The sequence below is a fragment of the Octopus bimaculoides genome, chromosome 10, assembly GCF_001194135.2.
Source record: "Octopus bimaculoides isolate UCB-OBI-ISO-001 chromosome 10, ASM119413v2, whole genome shotgun sequence".
Taxonomy (NCBI): Eukaryota; Metazoa; Mollusca; class Cephalopoda; order Octopoda; family Octopodidae; genus Octopus; species Octopus bimaculoides.
This window is the reverse complement of record NC_068990.1, coordinates 81,610,964-81,618,633: the sequence shown is the minus strand read 5'-3', so window position 1 is coordinate 81,618,633 and position 7,670 is coordinate 81,610,964. Positions and strand designations below refer to the sequence as shown.

At 32.9% G+C, this 7,670-nt stretch overlaps 1 protein-coding gene and 1 long non-coding RNA gene across 9 annotated transcripts in view; one reads left to right on the top strand and one right to left on the bottom strand.

Annotated features, from left to right (window-relative positions):
- The window catches only part of LOC128248926 (uncharacterized), a 22,900-nt gene extending 18,874 nt beyond the window's left edge, over nt 1–4,026 (top strand). For both annotated transcript variants that reach the window (XR_008265083.1, XR_008265084.1), the window contains exon 2: nt 2,268–4,026. This is a non-coding gene — a long non-coding RNA (uncharacterized LOC128248926). The remainder of the gene's footprint in view (nt 1–2,267) is intronic.
- The window catches only part of LOC106871599 (tyrosine-protein phosphatase Lar), a 586,729-nt gene that overhangs the window by 412,937 nt on the left and 166,122 nt on the right, over nt 1–7,670 (bottom strand). The window lies entirely within an intron of this gene.

Here is a 7,670-nt window from a genome sequence, read left to right as displayed (position 1 = left end):
AAAATGTGCTTTTTATGGTAGTCTGACCTTAGAGCCCCTCATAGCGTGAGGCACTATTGTATAGTAATGCCCTTATATAAATATATAGATATATATATATATATGTATATATATATATATAATTTCATAAATATTATAATTGGTAATTTTCTTTTTATTGGACAAGAGGTTATGTATTGTATCCGTTGTTTTCATGTCCTCCAAGACTACTTACATGGATGTGCTAAATGTCCCCCTTGCACAGTTGTAAGTTGACAGCTGCAGAAAAATGTATGTGCAGGGAAGAATTCTGGAGCTAGCATGCGTGCATTCATAATGTGCACTTGTACATATGCATGCACACACATGCATACATATGCAACAGGCCTACACATACATATATAATACAAAATTTAGTTGTACACTCATATACAAGTATATGAAGATAAACTTTACTAATTTAGTTTGCTTATTGTATATATACACATATACACATGTATACACACATACATGGAACGATAAATTTTGTTTCTCTCTCTCTCTCTCCATATATATATATAGGGAGGGAAAGACAGACAGACAAATAGATTAGATAGAGAGATAGATAGATAGATAGATAGATAGATAGATAGATAGACAGACAGACAGACAGACAGACAGACAGATATGAATTATACATAATTTAATCATGCACTCAAGTCCAAATATATGAGAATAAAAATATATGCATTTGCTGTGCATTATTTTATGCATACACATACACAGATGTACAAGCACGCACACACACACACACACACACAGATACACACAATTTGTCGCAAATGATATTTGATATTTCAAAGAAAATTCTCAATGTACCATTTTTATTGAATCATTAATGTAAAGTGATACAGCAAAACAATACATGTTAACTATAGAGTAATGATGAAGAAGATAATTATGATAATTTCTTTTACATTGTCAATTTAGGCAGAAAGTCAGCAGTTTTGAGAGAAAGGGGCTAGTCGATTCCATTGCTCCCATTTTTTGACTGGTACTTTATTTTATCAGCTATGAAGAATGAAAGACAAAATTCATCTTGGCAGGATTTCAACTCAAAAATATAAAGCGTCAAGAGTTTCTAAACTAGACACAAGGTCAGCAATTTTTGAAAAGGGAAGGAGCTAGTCGATACCATGAACCATAATACATCCTGGTACTTTTCTTTATTGACTTCCCAAAGGGATAAAATGTAGAATTTATTTTACAGGTTTTTAACTCAGAATGTAAAGGGCCATAACAAATACTGCAAATCGTTTTTTCTGACACTGAAGCAATTCTACCAATTTACCACCATTAATATTGATAATGATAAAAAAAAAACAAAAAACTGGGATGATTGGTGATATGTGGTTCTTGAGAAGACCCACCCACTTCAGTGTATCTGAATTCTGGAAGCACTATGTATCTATGTTTTGCACACAATTGAGCCCTTTCTCAAGACATTTACATCACCCATCTTAAGTGCAGCTTGAATCCAATGTATGGTGTATTCCACCTGAAAAGTGATGCTGATAGGCTGCACCTGACAAAAAAGAAAGGAGGATGGGAACTGATATGTTGTGAGGATTGTATTCAGTCCGAGGAAAACAATATTACTTGGCCTATAAAGAATGCAAAGAACACACTACTTGGGCAAGTAAGGGAGGCAAGACTATTACATACAGAAAGCTGTCAGGATAAGAAGATATACAAAAAAGACAGAAATGAAGAAACAGCTGGAAGGATAAGATGTGCAGTCAGTTCTTGAGCGGGATACCAAGGAATATAGTTTCAGATAAAAGATGGATGTAGTTACAAAAAAGTGAATTGAAACCTGAAACAGAGGCCTTGCTATGTGTAGCACACAAACAAGTATTGAAAACAAACTACATTAAGCACAGAATTGACCATTTCATAGACTCTGACAGATCTAATTAGATCAAGGAATTGAACATTGGAAACCCAATATCATGCTGGTCGACAATGGAGGAAAATTCATGCCAGATCATAGACATGTCATGTCTTGGGGACAGCAGATACAGAAAAACTAATGAGATATAAAACTCAGCAAAAAGAAATCAAAATGCTATGGTAAATGAAAAAGAAACACATTGTATCTTTGGTACAATGAGCAAAAAAACTGTCCCTCTCAGAATTGCTGGCTTTGTGCCAAAATTAGAAAGAACTGTCATTCTTCTTCTTCATCATCATTATTATTATTATTATTATTATTATTATTATTATTATTATTATTATTATTATTATAGTACTGGTGCCACAATGAAATCCATCCAAGGCACTCTGTGAAGTGGTTGGCAAATGAGTAGGGCCAAAAGAACGTTTCAGTCTTGTGGTGAATATGACAATTTCTTTCATGCTGGTGCCACAATAAAATGCACCTGGTGAACTCTGTAAAGTGATTGGTGATCGGAAAAGTATCAGTCATAGAAACCAAACCAAACCAAACCAAACCAAAAGTGAAAAATATGAGCAAGATGTAGTCCTCTGCCTCATCTAAAACAGCAGTAACTCTAAAGAAGAGCTGGTTTGGACTATGGCAACTTGTTCAGCCCATGGAAAACAGATGGAAAATGATGATGATGATGATTCACATGTACTCACATGCATGCACACACACACACACACGCACACAGAGGTTTGAATGTAAAGATGGGAGGAAGAATATTCAATATCTTCAGTAGAATTTATTAATTTGTTTGAAGCTGATGATAGATTTGCTGTTACTCAGAATTTCTCACTACACACAATTCCTTAAAGAATTCCTTAAAGAAGGGAAAGAAGTGTTTCTTGCATAAAACCAGAAACCAATACAAGTGTATTTAAACTCGCCTGTAGAAAATCTATAGAAAATATTTATTATTAAATATAAGGATTACCATTTTATGAAAAATCTCGAGTATAAAGGGTCTACTATGATTGAATATACTTGAATTTATTTACACTCATCAGTTGATGCTGACAATTTTTATCTTTAATTATTTTGAAGTTTTTAAATTCTAAAAATATTTAAAATGATACCTATATCTCTTAAGCAAAATTATTGAAGTGTCAGTCAAAATACCTGGTAAATTTTAGTTATGGCCTTTTATGATAAAAACACCCATGCCAATGTTGCGTAGAAACACCCAGTACACTTTATGAAGTGGCTGGCATTAAGAAAGGCATTCCAGCCATAGAAACCATGCCAAAATAGACATGGAGCCCGGTAAGTTCTTCGGTTGAGCAGCTCCTGTGAAACTGTCCAACCCATGCCAGCACATGATGTTGATGATGATGATGATGATGATGATGATGATGACGATGATGACGATGATGACGACGATGATGATGATGATGATGATGATGATCATCATCATCATCATCATCATCATCGTCATCATCATGAACACTAGAGGTTATGTTGGAAGAAGGGGATGATCAATGAACAACATCTAGACAGAGCTAATAGCAAGAAATAGCAGCCAAATTTCCCACATTTTTCAAATTTCCCTAAAAAAACATGTAAATAAATATAGTACTACATATTCCTCCAGAGACATGAGAGATCACAGCTGAAATGCTTTGATCACAGATCAGCTTGATCAGTGTTCACCTCAGGCTAAATAATAACACCTAGAAAATTGTTACATTCAAGGAACGACAATAAGTACATTGTTTATTTTTGTGAAGTAGTTATAATAGGATATGTAAGCATAGATAAACTGATTGACCACTCAGTGGCAGCTTACTCTCGGGTAAGCATTCAGACAAGGTGTCGAGGTTCAAGATAATCCCTTCTTTCTATGTCACCAATATTAAAGATCCTGAAAAAAGGGCAAGGTCACCGACCTTTCTCCTCTGACTAATCCATAAAGAAATTTAAAAAATAAAAGACACACAAAACAATAGGAATATTGTTCACTAAAAACAAGTGCCACATGGAATTTTATTACCGTTCCAACACTTCCTCCACTCTACTCTCATATTCAACATTACTTTTGAAATAAAATTGACTTTTTTGGTTTTTGTTTCTGTTTAAATTGTGGCTTTGCACTAGAAAGTGCAAACAACAATGGAACCATAATGTGGTTGTCTGCTATGCTAGAAACAGCAACCCAAATTACTTTGAATCTCAGCAACCAATTTTAAAAAGAAAAAAACAACGGACAATGTAGTTTGGAAAAAAGACTGGATGGTCATAGCTAGAAAGTCTTTGATCATAAGTATGGTAATTCAGGGCCAATCTAGGACAAAATATGAGCAGCAGCAGCAGCAGCAGCAACAACATTAGAAAATATCTGTAATGATTAGATCTTGTTCTTACTAATTTGTTTTAAGTTACCAAGGCAAGATTAGATTAACATAATCCCTCACTTGACATCTAACATAATAATGCCACCCACACTACAATAAAGAAGGATTAATACTTATTTTCTAGCTCAATGAACATAATCAAATAAATATGCCTTATTCGAAAACATGACACCAATGACATGGCTTGAAACTTTTGTCTGTAGGTCATCAATTCAGCAATGCAGCCATTTCAAGATAAATGATCGATCTTTATTATTTTACAGGTGTATTTTCTTGCTATAATTACATGAGTGAAAGTAGTTGGGTTGCTAGGTCAGCAAGCCAAAAGATTTGCAGTACAGGCACACCATCTAATTAATTTCAGACGATTATATTTAGTGATGTTGCTGTTGTTATTTAAAAAGAGTTACTTTTACCCGAGAAGATATATGGCATAATGAAACTTAAGTCATTATGTTTTTATTGTAGAGAGAGAGTATACTAAAATTTTAAGATACCAGGTAGTGACCTTAATTATTACTTCAGTGTCTGATGATCCTGCCTGACATATGTTCCGAGCTGAAATAACTCTGCCTGGCCGTACCTAGAATAGGTCTCTTCTCCTAGGTTACAGATCCCCAGAAAAAACCCACTGTAATACCTAGTTGAAATTTGCTGGGGGACAATGATGTCTCTGAGGTAGATAGATGATGAGCTCTTAAGCCTTGGTTGGCAATCACATAGTGCTAGCATCTAAATAACACTGTTTGTTGGTGAACCCTGTACTACATGTGTCATGCAATGACAAGTATACTTTTATTTTTGCAAATGAAGGTTTCCTAATTAATTACAATAGAGCTCAGATGCCTCAATTTAATTTTAAAATAAAATAGAAGGAATTTGATAGAATATTTACTTTAAATGAATTTTTATTGTAATCATTATTTTATATTATCAGTTTCACTATTTGAAAACAAAGGGGAAATACTGTTTTGAACGTTTAGTGAAAGGCTGCAATAGATATTAAGGTGGTAGACTGACATGATCTGTAGAGTATTGGTAGACTTTATCCATCATCTGGTTTAATACTATCATGTAACTTATGAATGTTTTAAGTAGTCTCAGCTGTTAGAAATAGGCAGTTAAGACATCATGTCTGAGAATAACCTCTTCTATTTCTCATGCCAATTTCACAAGCCCTGAAAAAGGTGTTGGATGCTCCCCATCCTTTCCTCCTGCCACTGGTTTCAGGGGCCATGGAAAATGGTCACAAGTATCCTTTTGAATAAATCAAGAAATATATTTTGTAATATTTAGTCATAACACTTTACATTCTAAGTTCAAATCCTACTGATAATGATTTTGTCTTTCACTTTTTTAGGACTCAAAGTACAATTGAAGTATTGAGATTAATTTCCTTGATGATTTCCTTCCATTAGAATCTGTGGCATTTTGCCTTTGTAAAAAAAATTAAATATATAACTGATGTTTTAAATAAAATAATGAAAAGCATTAAGTGCAAGAGTAATTTATATACGAAAGAAATCCAAAACTAATCTAAACTGAAAGATGAGACGAAATGTTCTCACTCTCTACACCCATGTGTCTGCTTCTACACTACCACTATATATACTGTTTCTTATTTCCCGTTCTTCAGACCTTCAATCAATGGCTCTAACCTAAACCAGCCAGTCTTTTTTTTTTTCTCTCCCAGATACTTTCAAGGACAGTATTATCCCATAGTGGCCTTTTCTTTTAAAGATAGTAGGGTGTGATTTTTGTATTATTACATAACACATATATACAGATAGTTATTTCATAATCAATACCGCATTTTTATATCTTCGTAATGTTCCAACTATTATTATTCAGTTACAATACTCTTTCTTAAATAAAAACATTTTCGGTTATATACGAAATAGTTGTTTTTGTTAAAATTCACTAAGGTAATATATAGGGAAAACAACCAGAGACTGTTACAGACAGTAAAAATAAAATATATTTCCATAGTAATCCTTATCAAAAATTGATGAATGAGGAACAGGCAATATTTCTGTAACAGCGCTGCAACCAGTATTAAAATCTGTACAGTAAAAATCGCTATGCAAAGCTTAGCAGTCTTATACAAGGGAAGTAAATACAAAAATTTGAAGAGTAGCTTCCCTTGAGAATACTATTTTTTTTTTTAAACCTTTTAATTAAATATTGTTAATAAATATGATTTTTGCTTATTGATAGTGTTAATAGATATGATGAGGATAATGATGGAAGTTAGAATATTTATTTGGAGATGATGTAGCTCTTACTTAAAAAAGCCTTTCAATTGTCTAAATAATATTCAATAGATTGGAATCTATATTCCTAATTTTGTTCCATATTTGTATATCTTGTTCAAGAAGTAGTATATTTTATGAGTATTGTTAACATGAAATCCAAAAGAAAGAATATTTCATCTTCCAACTATGAAAATGATTCGATTGAATGCAAGGAAATATAACAAAAAGTGAGTAAAACAAATGCACATAACCAGGCTATATGTGTTAAATCCATATATATATATAAACCAGATTATATATAATATTGTAAAGACAATAATTTTCAGACTACAACACATCTATATGACAATTTGATCAGTCCTCCAGGTGTTTTATTCCTGGATCTGTAAACAGTATCAAACCGGAGTCAAACTAGGAAACTTTCAGGCATGGATAAATGTAAAATTAATGTCGCATTGCTAGCTTAATTATTTTTTTTTTATACTTAACTCTAAAGATGAAATTAATAACCAAAAATTTATAGTGATATATAGAGAGATATTCATAGACACACACACACACACACACACACAAAGCTGTTTCAACAGCATTAGGGAGAAAATCAATGTACTGGGCTCCCTTCATACACAACCATACCATACATAGATTAGCACTGGACCCCAGACAAAAGGGTTCTCCAAGCAACACAACCTAGTGTACCTTGTCTCTTTATATAAGACTATAATGATTGACATAGACACATTGATATGAAAGACATAAGTAAACTTTTAAGGCATATAGGTAAGCTCTTTATTTGTTTTGTTATAGTATATAAGGACATATAAAACCTGCACTCCATAGAGATATACATACATGCATACACATACACATAAATACATAATATAATATAGAGATGTGTATAGATATATAGAGAGTGAAACATAGAGTGTAAGACATATGCAGATTAAAAAAAGTTTATTTAAAAAAAGTTTTATTTGTCAAATTTCTGTCTACTTAAGGTTATTCATAAACTTACAATTTGGCACAACCTGTTTTATATAACACACAGACACACACACACACACACACATATAATCTCTCTCTCTCTCTCTCTCTCTCTCT